Source organism: Artemia franciscana, chromosome 2 (assembly GCF_032884065.1).
Source record: "Artemia franciscana chromosome 2, ASM3288406v1, whole genome shotgun sequence".
Classification (NCBI taxonomy): Eukaryota; Metazoa; Arthropoda; class Branchiopoda; order Anostraca; family Artemiidae; genus Artemia; species Artemia franciscana.
In genome coordinates this window covers 58806684-58823175 of record NC_088864.1, presented here as the reverse complement: position 1 = coordinate 58823175, position 16492 = coordinate 58806684, and the positions used below count along the sequence as shown (strand labels likewise).

The following is a 16492-nucleotide window of genomic DNA, read 5'->3' as shown; positions in this document are numbered from 1 at the left end:
GTGTTTGATGATATAAAAGCTAAAAACTAGACAATCTTAGTACTCCTGGCCACCCTCCTTGGTGGGTGGCATCTTCCGAAACAGAGTCTTGTCGACTCTGCCCCCATGTCGAAAAAGAAATCCCATTATTTCAGGAGTTTTATTCAGTGTTCCCATTCATTACCTGTCAACAGGAAGAAATAAAACAAAAAGAATCAAGGACAATTTCTAATAAGAACGTAAAATATGGTTAACCCATCACCAGTTCACACAAGGAGAACTATAAAAGGTAGCAAAATTCCCAACATCACTTTGGAAAAGGCACAGAATCCATTTCCTAGAGTCTTACGCAGCAAAAAGTACAATTTCAGACCAAATTTTCCCAGTTTTCGTGATTTTTTTCTATGTGAATTTCTATCCTTCTTCTGTCAATTATCTCATCTGTAATTATTCTATTTCTGTTTTATCATTCTAACTCATTCCATGCCCAAAATAGAGAGTCTTACAATCTCTAAAACTTAATTTTTATTATAATAATATAAATAATTTATTTATAGCCCACTGCATAAAATAATGTGAGGATAGTGGAGTAAAAACATTGAGTCAAAAGAAATAAACATCAGAAAAGAAAACGCAAGAAAAGAAAACAGCACATAAGCACAACAAAATCAAAAGATCAAACGGATGAGAACAAAGGTACATAGGTACAACACAATAAGTACAACAAAATCAACAAGGATAAAGGCTAACAGAACAAATGGATGAGCCCGTGATATGGGGTAAGCCGTTGATATGCTTTTGCTGATAACGTATCATGAAGCTCCAGTAGTTTTGTAGTTATATTGGGAGCTTTGTATTTTAGGAATATTCTGCGATTTAGATACGATAGAGGTAGATAAAGCAGTATTTACAGTATTTATAGTAACATCTACGTAGTTTACATAAGTCACTCTTTTTCAGTAGAATGAAGGTGCCAGAAAGAAAAAGTACAGAGTGATCACAAAAAACTGAATATAAAGAAACCAGTCTTTTGGTTATACTTAGACCGGTTTCATACAATCTTAGAGTATCCAAATCTGACTTTTTTAAAAGCTTCAGATATTGTAGACTGGCAGAAGGACAAAATATTTTTTGCAAAACTCGCATTTTTCAAGATTCAGATTCAGTCGAATATCAAGGAAATTTTTTTAACCCTTTGAACTGTGTGAGACAGGGAAGATTTGCATCTACTCATAAGGAGAATATCATCTGCGTAAGCAATACACCACAATAAATTGCAATATTTTCTTTCATGAGAGTCCCATTTAGTTTTAAACGCAAGTAAGCATGACTGTACCAATATCTCAGAACAAAGATAATAGAAATATTTACACCATTTACAGGAAGAGAATACAAAGCTCGACTATGAACAATACTATCGAACGCCTTAGAAATATCTAACGAACAAATATGAACTTGCTCATTTTGTTGAGAGGCTTGACGTAGAACATTCGCCAGTACCCTGTGGGCATGTGCACAACTTTTTCCTTGCTTAAACCCAAACTGATTTTGTCCATAAAATGCACTCTCATTGATTGACGGAAGTACAACATATTTGTATCTAACGAACAAATATGAACTTGCTCATTTTGTTGAGAGGCTTGACGTAGAACATTCGCCAGTACCCTATGGGCATGTGCACAACTTTTTCCTTGCTTAAACCCAAACTGATTTTGTCCATAAAATGCACTCTCATTGATTGACGGAAGTACAACATATTTGTATCTAACGAACAAATATGAACTTGCTCATTTTGTTGAGAGGCTTGACGTAGAACATTCGCCAGTACCCTGTGGGCATGTGCACAACTTTTTCCTTGCTTAAACCCAAACTGATTTTGTCCATAAAATGCACTCTCATTGATTGACGGAAGTACAACATATTTGTATCTAACGAACAAATATGAACTTGCTCATTTTGTTGAGAGGCTTGACGTAGAACATTCGCCAGTACCCTGTGGGCATGTGCACAACTTTTTCCTTGCTTAAACCCAAACTGATTTTGTCCATAAAATGCACTCTCATTGATTGACGGAAGTACAACATATTTGTATCTAACGAACAAATATGAACTTGCTCATTTTGTTGAGAGGCTTGACGTAGAACATTCGCCAGTACCCTGTGGGCATGTGCACAACTTTTTCCTTGCTTAAACCCAAACTGATTTTGTCCATAAAATGCACTCTCATTGATTGACGGAAGTACAACATATTTGTATCTAACGAACAAATATGAACTTGCTCATTTTGTTGAGAGGCTTGACGTAGAACATTCGCCAGTACCCTGTGGGCATGTGCACAACTTTTTCCTTGCTTAAACCCAAACTGATTTTGTCCATAAAATGCACTCTCATTGATTGACGGAAGTACAACATATTTGTATCTAACGAACAAATATGAACTTGCTCATTTTGTTGAGAGGCTTGACGTAGAACATTCGCCAGTACCCTGTGGGCATGTGCACAACTTTTTCCTTGCTTAAACCCAAACTGATTTTGTCCATAAAATGCACTCTCATTGATTGACGGAAGTACAACATATTTGTATCTAACGAACAAATATGAACTTGCTCATTTTGTTGAGAGGCTTGACGTAGAACATTCGCCAGTACCCTGTGGGCATGTACACAACTTTTTCCTTGCTTAAACCCAAACTGATTTTGTCCATAAAATGCACTCTCATTGATTGACGGAAGTAAAACATATTTGTATCTAACGAACAAATATGAACTTGCTCATTTTGTTGAGAGGCTTGACGTAGAACATTCGCCAGTACCCTGTGGGCATGTGCACAACTTTTTCCTTGCTTAAACCCAAACTGATTTTGTCCATAAAATGCACTCTCATTGATTGACGGAAGTAAAACATATTTGTATCTAACGAACAATAATGAACTTGCTCATTTTGTTGAGAGGCTTGACGTAAAACATTCGCCAGTACCCTGTGGGCATGTGCACGACTTTTTCCTTGCTTAAACCCAAACTGATTTTGTCCATAAAATGCACTCTCATTGATTGACGGAAGTACAACATATTTGTATCTAACGAACAAATATGAACTTGCTCATTTTGTTGAGAGGCTTGACGTAGAACATTCACCAGTACCCTGTCGCCGTGTGCACAACTTTTTCCTTGCTTAAACCCAAACTGATTTTGTCCATAAAATGCACTCTCATTGATTGACGGAAGTAAAACATATTTGTATCTAACGAACAAATATGAACTTGCTCATTTTGTTGAGAGGCTTGACGTAGAACATTCGCCAGTACCCTGTGGGCATGTGCACAACTTTTTCCTTGCTTAAACCCAAACTGATTTTGTCCATAAAATGCACTCTCATTGATTGACGGAAGTAAAACATATTTGTATCTAACGAACAAATATGAACTTGCTCATTTTGTTGAGAGGCTTGACGTAGAACATTCGCCAGTACCCTGTGGGCATGTGCACAACTTTTTCCTTGCTTAAACCCAAACTGATTTTGTCCATAAAATGCACTCTCATTGATTGACGGAAGTAAAACATATTTGTATCTAACGAACAAATATGAACTTGCTCATTTTGTTGAGAGGCTTGACGTAGAACATTCGCCAGTACCCTGTGGGCATGTGCACGACTTTTTCCTTGCTTAAACCCAAACTGATTTTGTCCATAAAATGCACTCTCATTGATTGACGGAAGTACAACATATTTGTATCTAACGAACAAATATGAACTTGCTCATTTTGTTGAGAGGCTTGACGTAGAACATTCGCCAGTACCCTGTGGGCATGTGCACAACTTTTTCCTTGCTTAAACCCAAACTGATTTTGTCCATAAAATGCACTCTCATTGATTGACGGAAGTAAAACATATTTGTATCTAACGAACAAATATGAACTTTCTCATTTTGTTGAGAGGCTTGACGTAGAACATTCGCCAGTACCCTGTGGGCATGTGCAAAACTTTTTCCTTGCTTAAACCCAAACTGATTTTGTCCATAAAATGCACTCTCATTGATTGACGGAAGTAAAACATATTTGTATCTAACGAACAAATATGAACTTGCTCATTTTGTTGAGAGGCTTGACGTAGAACATTCGCCAGTACCCTGTGGGCATGTGCACAACTTTTTCCTTGCTTAAACCCAAACTGATTTTGTCCATAAAATGCACTCTCATTGATTGACGGAAGTACAACATATTTGTATCTAACGAACAAATATGAACTTGCTCATTTTGTTGAGAGGCTTGACGTAGAACATTCACCAGTACCCTGTCGGCGTGTGCACAACTTTTTCCTTGCTTAAACCCAAACTGATTTTGTCCATAAAATGCACTCTCATTGATTGACGGAAGTAAAACATATTTGTATCTAACGAACAAATATGAACTTGCTCATTTTGTTGAGAGGCTTGACGTAGAACATTCGCCAGTACCCTGTGGGCATGTGCACAACTTTTTCCTTGCTTAAACCCAAACTGATTTTGTCCATAAAATGCACTCTCATTGATTGACGGAAGTAAAACATATTTGTATCTAACGAACAAATATGAACTTGCTCATTTTGTTGAGAGGCTTGACGTAGAACATTCGCCAGTACCCTGTGGGCATGTGCACAACTTTTTCCTTGCTTAAACCCAAACTGATTTTGTCCATAAAATGCACTCTCATTGATTGACGGAAGCATAACATATTTGTATCTAACGAACAAATATGAACTTGCTCATTTTGTTGAGAGGCTTGACGTAGAACATTCGCCAGTACCCTGTGGGCATGTGCAAAACTTTTTCCTTGCTTAAACCCAAACTGATTTTGTCCATAAAATGCACTCTCATTGATTGACGGAAGTAAAACATATTTGTATCTAACGAACAAATATGAACTTGCTCATTTTGTTGAGAGGCTTGACGTAGAACATTCGCCAGTACCCTGTGGGCATGTGCACGACTTTTTCCTTGCTTAAACCCAAACTGATTTTGTCCATAAAATGCACTCTCATTGATTGACGGAAGTACAACATATTTGTATCTAACGAACAAATATGAACTTGCTCATTTTGTTGAGAGGCTTGACGTAGAACATTCACCAGTACCCTGTCGGCGTGTGCACAACTTTTTCCTTGCTTAAACCCAAACTGATTTTGTCCATAAAATGCACTCTCATTGATTGACGGAAGTAAAACATATTTGTATCTAACGAACAAATATGAACTTGCTCATTTTGTTGAGAGGCTTGACGTAGAACATTCGCCAGTACCCTGTGGGCATGTGCACAACTTTTTCCTTGCTTAAACCCAAACTGATTTTGTCCATAAAATGCACTCTCATTGATTGACGGAAGTAAAACATATTTGTATCTAACGAACAAATATGAACTTGCTCATTTTGTTGAGAGGCTTGACGTAGAACATTCGCCAGTACCCTGTGGGCATGTGCACAACTTTTTCCTTGCTTAAACCCAAACTGATTTTGTCCATAAAATGCACTCTCATTGATTGACGGAAGTAAAACATATTTGTATCTAACGAACAAATATGAACTTGCTCATTTTGTTGAGAGGCTTGACGTAGAACATTCGCCAGTACCCTGTGGGCATGTGCACAACTTTTTCCTTGCTTAAACCCAAACTGATTTTGTCCATAAAATGCACTCTCATTGATTGACGGAAGTACAACATATTTGTATCTAACGAACAAATATGAACTTGCTCATTTTGTTGAGAGGCTTGACGTAGAACATTCGCCAGTACCCTGTGGGCATGTGCACAACTTTTTCCTTGCTTAAACCCAAACTGATTTTGTCCATAAAATGCACTCTCATTGATTGACGGAAGTATAACATATTTGTATCTAACGAACAAATATGAACTTGCTCATTTTGTTGAGAGGCTTGACGTAGAACATTCACCAGTACCCTGTGGGCATGTGCACAACTTTTTCCTTGCTTAAACCCAAACTGATTTTGTCCATAAAATGCACTCTCATTGATTGACGGAAGTAAAACATATTTGTATCTAACGAACAAATATGAACTTGCTCATTTTGTTGAGAGGCTTGACGTAGAACATTCGCCAGTACCCTGTGGGCATGTGCACGACTTTTTCCTTGCTTAAACCCAAACTGATTTTGTCCATAAAATGCACTCTCATTGATTGACGGAAGTACAACATATTTGTATCTAACGAACAAATATGAACTTGCTCATTTTGTTGAGAGGCTTGACGTAGAACATTCACCAGTACCCTGTCGGCGTGTGCACAACTTTTTCCTTGCTTAAACCCAAACTGATTTTGTCCATAAAATGCACTCTCATTGATTGACGGAAGTACAACATATTTGTATCTAACGAACAAATATGAACTTGCTCATTTTGTTGATAGGCTTGACGTAGAACATTCGCCAGTACCCTGTGGGCATGTGCACAACTTTTTCCTTGCTTAAACCCAAACTGATTTTGTCCATAAAATGCACTCTCATTGATTGACGGAAGTACAACATATTTGTATCTAACGAACAAATATGAACTTGCTCATTTTGTTGAGAGGCTTGACGTAGAACATTCGCCAGTACCCTGTGGGCATGTGCACGACTTTTTCCTTGCTTAAACCCAAACTGATTTTGTCCATAAAATGCACTCTCATTGATTGACGGAAGTACAACATATTTGTATCTAACGAACAAATATGAACTTGCTCATTTTGTTGAGAGGCTTGACGTAGAACATTCACCAGTACCCTGTCGGCGTGTGCACAACTTTTTCCTTGCTTAAACCCAAACTGATTTTGTCCATAAAATGCACTCTCATTGATTGACGGAAGTAAAACATATTTGTATCTAACGAACAAATATGAACTTGCTCATTTTGTTGAGAGGCTTGACGTAGAACATTCGCCAGTACCCTGTGGGCATGTGCACAACTTTTTCCTTGCTTAAACCCAAACTGATTTTGTCCATAAAATGCACTCTCATTGATTGACGGAAGTACAACATATTTGTATCTAACGAACAAATATGAACTTGCTCATTTTGTTGAGAGGCTTGACGTAGAACATTCGCCAGTACCCTGTGGGCATGTGCACAACTTTTTCCTTGCTTAAACCCAAACTGATTTTGTCCATAAAATGCACTCTCATTGATTGACGGAAGTACAACATATTTGTATCTAACGAACAAATATGAACTTGCTCATTTTGTTGAGAGGCTTGACGTAGAACATTCGCCAGTACCCTGTGGGCATGTGCACAACTTTTTCCTTGCTTAAACCCAAACTGATTTTGTTCATAAAATGCACTCTCATTGATTGACGGAAGTAAAACATATTCAAAATCTTGCTTAGAATACATGAGACTGTAATGGGGCGATAAGAAGAACAAACAGAAGCATCATTCTGCGTTTCAATATTGATGTAACAGTTTCAGAGAGGAAACTGTCATGAACTATGGAACTAACCAAACACATTTGAAATAATAGCTACAAAAGAAAACATCAGTTCTTTGGAATCAGGCCGAATAGTTTAAACAGAAATACCATCTATATCACATGATTTTGATTTGAGCCAATTCACTGACTTAATGATAAGGTCATATGAAACAGGTAAGACATACCGCTGTGGCGAGGTAAGCAAATGTTTAGTAACTTACTATAATCCAGACCGAATGTACAGAATGATCTAGCTTCGAGAAAATTTGGGAGTAGTGTGACAGCCATCAAAACGAAGAAATATTTATTATATTTCAATTTTAGGTCCGATAAGGGAAGAGTTAAAGAGAGATGGGCGGAACATTTGAGAATGTTCCGATGTGAAGGGAGATTTGTTTTGTGATGAAGAATTAGCGACAGTACTAAAAGGATTATAACATAATAAGGCACCACGTACTGTTGGTGTGGTAAATGAATTTCTTAACTATGGTGGCTCTGAGGTTTGAAATAAGTTACTGAAGATCATGAATATGATTTTTGAAAAAGGAGAAGTAACTAACGATTTTAGGAAAACCTTAATTAAACCACAGTATTAGTAAGGTGATAAAAGTGAGTGCCAAAATTGTCGAGGCATTAGTCTGGTATGTGTAGGTAGCAAATTACTAAGTAATATGATGCTTTTTAGACAGAGAGATGCCGTAGACAAAGTTTAAAGAGAACAACAGTGCAGTTTTAGAAAAGGTAGAGGATGCGTCGACCAATTTTTACTCTTAGGTTAATATAATTGAGAGGGGCCTAAATTATCAAACGCTTCAGTTTTATAGGTTATGAGCAAGCGTTCGATTCTGTAGATAAAAGAGCTTTAGCGAAGGTCTTATACTTGTATGGTATACCAGACAAATACATTATAGCGATTAGTGCTACGTACAAGAATAACACAGCTGTGGTCAAGATAGGAAATGAGGTTAGCAGCTGGTTTTGTATTACATCAGGAGTTAAGCAGGGTTGTGTTCTATCCCCCTTTATATGGGTCATTTTGATGGACTTTTTCTTAAGGAGCACAAGAAAGGTAATGGGAGACCACGGAATCAAATGTGGGGGGGACTCTTCTGGACTTAGACTATGCTTATGATTTAAGCATCCTAGATAAAAGTGTGAGAAAAATGAATGATCTTTTAGACGTTTAGCGAGTTCAGGGTGCTAGAATAGGTTTAAAAATAAGTAGTGGAGGTAGTTACCCCTTATCATTGCTTGGACTGTTAATAAAGTTTATAATGGACTCAACAAATATAAGGTTCATAGGCTAAAAAATTCAGGCCCTTTTCAAATAAATCACACATCTATTAGCAAAATCTCTTTAAAAACTCAATATATCAGCACCCTATACAGAATTGCCTTATTGATAGAATTAAATGGAAAAAAACTTGTTTTTTTAACTGAGTTTACTACAATCAAAGTAGATCATAGGTTTTTAATAAATGATATTGCGTAAAAAAGATCGGTGTCCAAGAGTACCATCTGGGATGTCCAAGAGTACACGGAGGTCTGGGTCCTCTGGGACAATAGGAGGGGGTTAGGAAAATTGCTGGTGCCAAGAAAGTTTATCAAGGGAACAATCTGCAAAAACACGGGAGAAAGCCCATTCAGTTCTATGTGAGTAAGTAGCAGAATCAAGTAATTTGACCAAAGCATTCTCCAGATATCTGCCATAGATTTGAACTTGTCCCATGGTGCCCACATCTCCCCTACTTAGACAATGGGCGAATTTCATAACACTTAAAGGCCTCTCCCCACGGACTATAAGGGGTCATTTTACACCTAAAGATATAAATGTTTAATCTTTCAACTATACTGAGCAAAATGGCTATCTCAAAATTTTGATCAGAATTTTTTTTGGGGGGATAGGCATGGAAAGGACCGAGTTGCCCTCCAATCTTTTTGGTCAATTAAAAAAGGCACTAGAACTTTTAACTGCCATTCGAATGAACCCTCTTCCGATATTCTAGGACCCTTGATTTGATACGATCACCCTTGAGAAAAACAATAGAAAAAAAACAAATGAACATACATCCGTCCTCTATAGTAGAGTTCTCTGAGACGCTGAATCTGATGGTGTGATTTTCATTAAGACTCTGTGCCTTTTAAGGGGTGTTTCCCTCTTTTTTTGAAAAATAAAGGCAAGCATTTTTGGGCTCGTAACCTTTGATAAGTAAGACTAAACTTGAAACATATATATTGATGAAACATATATATTTGAAATGAGCATAAAAATTTGATACACCTATTTATATAAAATTTCGGGCTTTTAGAGTTTCATTTACAATTGAGCCGGGTTGAACAGTTCCTTACAACGAACTGTTTGAAAAAGCTAACATTACTTAAATGTTTAAGATGGGTGATTAATTTATACCTGAGAATTAATGGCTATTCAACATACCATTTGTTGTATCCAAAATACTGGAATGCAGGTTAAATAGAACAACAGGTTAATGGAAATGGAATAGCAACATTCTTAGTGACAGTTAAAATTTTAATATACAAAGAGACCAATTGACCAAAACTTACTAGTTTAGTTTTTTTTTAAATAGAGCTGTAAGAAAGAGTCAAACTTTACCGTAAAGAACGAGGTGTTGAGAAGGGGACAGCCCCTTTCATATACAGAGTAATTTCTGTTCGTTTTAATGTCGCTTCTTACTTTCAGTAGAAAATACTTTCATTTTTTTATTTAATTTCTGACCGTTTTTTAAATAATGCCAGAAAGTCTGACCCCATCTCCACGGAAAAACCTCCTCACCAAGGAAATTCCCTCTAGACGATTAAATCCCGGTGAAAATTAAGCCCAGAAAATACTCTTTTACCACTCCGCGCGTAAAATTGAGACGGAAAAGAGAAAGCAAGACATAAAAAGAATTTTGTATAAGAATTCTGAAAAATTCCTGCAGTGTGTAATTTCCCCTGACAAGTTAACTCCCTGGAAACTTCCCTCCCCATGAAAATTCCCCCGTGGAAAAAAAAACAGTAGAAAATTTGTTCCCCCACCCAAAAATGTATGAATGCATCCCAATAGCAAATACTATGCGTAAACAATGGGCAAATCTTATCAAACAGTTCGTGGTAACAAACTGTAGTAAGGAGCGACCCGGCTCAATAGTAAACGAAACTCTAAAAACCGGAACTTCGATGCTAAAAGATATATCAAAAGAATCAGATTTTTATGCTGATTTTAAATATATAAGTTTCATCAAATTTAGTCTTTGTCATCAAAAGTTACGAACCTGAGAAAATTTGCCTTATTTCGGAAAAAAGGGGTAACACCCCCTAAAAGTCATAGGATCTTAACAAAAATCGCACCGTCGCATTCAGCGTATCAGAGAACCCTATAGAAAAAATTTCAAGGTCCAATCTACAAAAATGTGGAAATTTCGTATTTTTTGCCAGAAGACAAATCATGGGTACGTGTTTATTTGTTTTTTGTTTTTTTTGTTTTTTTTTTCCAGGGGTCATCATATCGACCAAGTGGTCCTAGAGTGTTGCAAGAGGGCTCATTCTAAAGGAAATGAAAAGTTCTAGTGCCCTTTTTAAGTGACCAAAAAAATTGGAGGGCACCTAGGCCCCCTCCCATGCTCATTTTTTCCCCAAAGTCAACAGATCAAAATTTTGAGATGGCCATTTTGTTCCGCATAGTCGAAAACCATAATAACTATGTCTTTGGGGATGACTTACCCCCCACAGTCCCTGGGGAAGGGGCTGCAAGTTACAAACTTTGACCAATGTTTACATACAGTAATGGTTACTGGGAAGTGTACCGACGTTATCAGGGGGATTTTTTTGGTTTGGGTGTGGGGTTCAGGGGAGGGGGCTATATGGGAGGATCTTTCCTTGGAGGAATATTTCATGGGGGAAGAGAAATTCAATGAAAAGGGCGCAGGACTTTCTAGCATTACTATAAAAAAAACAATGAAAATATAAACATGAAAAAGTTTTTTTCAATTGAAAGTAAGGAGAAGCATTAAAACTTAAAACGAACAGAGATTATTACGCATATGAGGGGTTCTAAAAATACTTTAGCATAAAGAGCGAGGTATTTAGGAGGAGATAAATGCTTTGCTCTTTATGCTAAAAAATTTTAAGTAATTTCAACTATTTATTCTACGGCCTTTCTGATTCAGGGGTCATTCTTAAAGAACTGGGACAAAACAAGATTTAGTGTGAAGAGCGAGGCATTAACGAGGGGACCAACCCCCTCATATATATAATCAAAAATATAAGAATATAGAAGTTTGTTACGTAAGTTAATTCTTAAGTTACGTATTGTTTTTACTAATAAAAACGTTCGTTAAAAATTAAAAGATCTAGTTGCCTTTTTAAGTAACCGAAAAATTGGAGGGCAACTAGGCCTCCTTCCCCACCCCTGATTTCTCAAAATCGTCTGATCAAAACTAAGAGAAAGCCATTTAGCCAAAAAAAGAATTAATATGCAAATTTCATTTTAATAATTTATGTACGGAGAGCCAAAATCAGACATGCATTAATTCAAAAACTTTCAGAAATTAAATAAAAAAAAACAAGTTTTTTGAAATGAAAGTAAGGAGCGACATTAAAACTTAAAACGAACAGAAATTACTCCATATATGAAAGGGGCTTTTCCTCCTCGACACCCCGCTCCTTGTGCTAAAGTTTGATTCTTTCTCGCAACTCTACTTTTTAAAACAATAAAAAACTTTATTGTTTTTTATTGTTATTGTCCTCCAAAATCCTAAGTGATTTGGAGGGAACACATTCGAACGAAAACTAGAGGCTCTAGATCCCTTTTAGTGATTAAAAAATTACAAAAGGGGAGTGGCGTTTTCTGCCGTTTCGTGGCACCGGAACTATGATTTTGCACCACAAATGACTAATTGCTGTCAAATAAAACTTCAGAGACAGCCAAACCTCATAGAAGTATCAAAACTAGGAGTTGATTTTCCAAATTGTAGAGGACATAATGTTGTAGGGCTGTACATTCGTTCCTGAAAAAGTACATAGTCCATACAAATGATGGTACTTCTGATTGGAAAATATTCTGATGTATGTTTGGTGGATGATACCCCATCCTTTTTTGTGAAGAGGGGTTAAAAACTTTTTGAAAACCTTTCTACTTAAGTTATTGCTTGTTTATGTAGAATAAGGAGTTCTGTCCATTTAAAATTTGCTTGGCTCTGACCAAGCAAACTCAGTAGGATACGACTGACTTGCACATCCAACAAAAAAAAATGATTAGTCAATGTGTGATGGCCCTAGAGTTTCAATCCTTGTTAGGTAAATTTTTACAAAATGTCCTTTAAAGGTACTTTAGATAAAACTAATTCTTCTTATGTGTACGTAACGCGTTCTTGATTGCAAGGGGTGAATTGGTATCATGTATAATAGCTGCCAACAGAGGCATCACACATTGAAGGAGGGGTACAACCCTCCCGAATTTTTTTCAGTCAGTCAAATAAACTTGGCGCGAAAGATTACTATTTAACAGTCTCAATTTTTTATTACAATTAAATCAAATGGTCTGATGGACGTATATGATGCAAAATGAAAGATGATCAGTGTAAGTCGGCAAAGAACATAAATTCAACTGTAGACAATTGAGGCGTGCTTCCCAATATTCAGTTCATTTCCCCTTCTTCTTTCTGGCTTAGGTTGACAATACCCCAAGCTTTAGTTTATTCTTCATCTCTTGCAATAAGTTAGTAAGCTTTTTCTTGATATAATGAAGTAATTTCAAAGCCAAGTAAGTAAAAATGACCAACAAATGGGTGGAATCAATTGTCCCCCCTGACCAAAAAAAAATTCATGATACAGAATTTTCGAGGGAGAAATAGACCTAGTATCATAAGATAGCTGTCAGATTGGTATTTGCAGAGTATTTAAAATTTTGTAGCTTAGTCTTTTAATCAATAACTGCAAAAAATGAATAGTATTTTTGACCACCTAGGATAATCCTGACCAAGTTTATAAATGCTGATTTAGAACAACAAAATCTTTCAAACAATTATGGGAATGATAATTTTTTACCATCTGGTCTTGAAGCCTAGCTACCCATTTCATTGGGTGTATTTAACTAGCATTGATTTACTCTTAAGGCATTGACTTGTCACAAATAACCTCCTACAAACAAATTACATGCCCTATCTCAAGAAACCCCACTGCTGTCTACACTCATGTGGAAAAAGCAGTAAGACTGAGTTGGTGCAGCCAGGTTTGTACATAAATTATGATACCACATAAACAAAGTCTTCAAGTACCAAAAAACTTTAGAATAAAATAAAACAACTTTCTCTCACACCTTTAATAATTAAATTACCCACAAAGCTAGTTCCCTTGTAAAATCATAAATTATAGAATTTAGCACCTTGCCTTTAGGCAACATGTAGAAAACAGTATTTTAAACTAATAATACATTATTATTTTCCTTTCTTTAGTTAGGGATGCAACAAGGACGCCTTTCTTGCAAAAAAAAATTTTGATTCTGAAATCTACACAAAAAACTATGCCACTTTGGCTTTATCCCAACTCTCAGTATAAATATTTTTGCAGGATCTAATAGCCTTAAAATTTAGCCAGACCAAAGTAACTTAAATTTTCTACTTACAACAGCTGTTTGGCACATAAAAATTAATGGACAGGCAAAAAAACAGCCAAACCTGATTTGTTCTCATATACTGGACTACCCAGCAGAGGCGCCATTTGGGGGGTAAGGGGTGGGCAAATGCCCACTCCTGATTTTCCAGGGGGTCCAAGCTTCCACCACACAGGGCCCTTTGCCAGGCATAATAGTCCCTTATGTCCAACATAATCCATTTTGTCCAATTGATTAGAGATTACTGCATGCCTATTAACCAAAAAGCATAATTACCTGACGACCCTTGGGGTAATTATGCTATTTGCTATTAATCATTGTACACTTTGAAAGTAGGTTAGATACATAATAAAATGCTCAAGTTCTGTCAAATGCCCATTTCCTAGATGATCATATTAATATTATAAATCCTGAATATTTGCAGTAATTCCTTTAAGTTGCCAGATTAAAATAGGTCAGTTCCTGTCAAAAGTTTTGACATTTATTTCTTTGTTTTAGTGAATATAAGCCACCGTTTTAGATTACTTGAGTCAGTTCTTGTTCTGTTTCTGTCCTCATCTTATATACATTTACTGTATTGTATGTGTAAATAAACATTTTTATTCTTGACACATAAACCTTATGAAAGTTAGAGGCACTTGACATCCTCTACTGGTTGAACCCCTGATTGTAGGCCACTGCTCCCACAATTTCACTGGAGCCAGTCAGGATTTAAAGTAAGAGTTCTGAGACATTCTTATCCAAACATCAAATTTCATTAAGATCTGATCACTCCTTAGTAAGTTAAAAATACCTAATTTTTTCTAATTTTTCAGAATGAGAACCCCCCCCCCCAAAGAGAGCAGATCTGTTCCAGTTATGTCAATCATGTATCTAGGACTTGTACTTATTTTTACCACCCAGTTTCATCCCAATCCCTCCATCCTAAGCATTTTCAAAGATTTTAGGTCCCCCCACCCAATGTCACCAGATTAAATCAGGGTTTAAAATAAGAGCTCTGAGAAACGATATCCTTCTAAACATCAAATTTCATTAGGATTTAATCACCCATTTGTAAGTTAAAAATACCTATTTTTTCTAATTTTTCCTATTTACCATTCCCCCACTCCCCACCAGATGATCGAATTGGGGAAACAACAATTTCTGAATTAATCTGGTCTGGTTCCTGATATGCCTGTCAAATTTTGTTGTCCTAGCTTACCTGGAAGTGCCTAAACTAGCAAAACTGGGACAGACAGACAGACTGAAAGACAAACAGACCAACAGAATTTGCAATTGCTATATGTCACTTGGTAGATACCAGGTGCCATAAAAAGCTTGGAAGAATAGGAAGATAAGTCAGCAAACCAAGATAAGAATTTTGGAAACTAGAGTGATGACAGTAGTTAAATATGGCTCTAAAGCATGGGTGCTCCAAAAAGCAGATGAAAATTTGCCATATTTTTTTTCAGAGAAATTGTCTATGGGTTATTCTGGGTCAGCTGACTGCCCATATTTTAAACACTAGGCTTTGAAAAGTGTAGTACAATCCTGATTTCAAGGGTTATAATGAGAGAAAGGTTGAGATGGATGTGGCAAATTCTGTGGATGAAGGATGATAGATTGCTGAAAATTGTTGTTTTTGGCCAGCTGTCTATGGCTAAATGGAGAGAAGGTCATCCCAGGGTGGGAATAGAGGGTGTCATAAAGAAAGATTTAAAGGAAATGGAAACTTCCTGGGAGGGTTTAAAGAGGGAGTCTTTGATAGATTAGGATGGAGAAGGAGCATACATAGCTGTGTTGGCTTGGTGCAGGTTGGTGCTGTGGTGAGTTAGTAATAGTACTAGTATAAATATGTTGAATAATTGTTGCTAACACATATTACATATAGCTCTGGGTGGCTGGCATTCCCCCCCCCCCTGCCTGCAGAAAAATACCCCTCCATAGAAAATACTGCAGAATATCCTTGGTATATTCTAAGACACCATGCACACTGTGCCAGAGAAATCAGTTCTTTTCCAAAAGAGTCACTTTGGAATAGACTGTCAGAATATGCTGTCTCTGAAACTTTCAAATCAAGAATGGATGCTGAATAGAGTGATGTAGAGTGGAAATACAATTGGGCAGTCCATGAGTCTTCAACTCATCTTTAATTCTTCACAGACCCTACAAGGAGGAAATCCTTAGATTGCTCTAAGCTGCAATTTAAGGTAATTTTAACGTATTTAAGGTAAAGTATAGTAGGTCTACATATAAAATGAGTCCTAGGAGTGAGGAGGTTGTTTTTGAAGGGTAAACACCTAGAACCATAGCTCTGCTTTTTATATCTCCTGTGCACTGCACCATATGTCTGTCTTTTTTTAACCCATTTACCAGTAAATTGAATGAACTATGACAAAAACAGCAAAGGATGATGGAATGTATTGGAAATATATAATTTTAGCTAGGATAAAAAAATCAGTGTCCAATTGAGCCAGATTATGTAAAA

The 16492-nt window shown here is 36.7% G+C and overlaps 1 protein-coding gene across 1 annotated transcript in view; it reads right to left on the bottom strand.

Moving 5' to 3' along the window:
- The window catches only part of LOC136043850 (dynein light chain Tctex-type 1-like), a 31504-nt gene that overhangs the window by 13810 nt on the left and 1202 nt on the right, over window positions 1-16492 (bottom strand). The window lies entirely within an intron of this gene.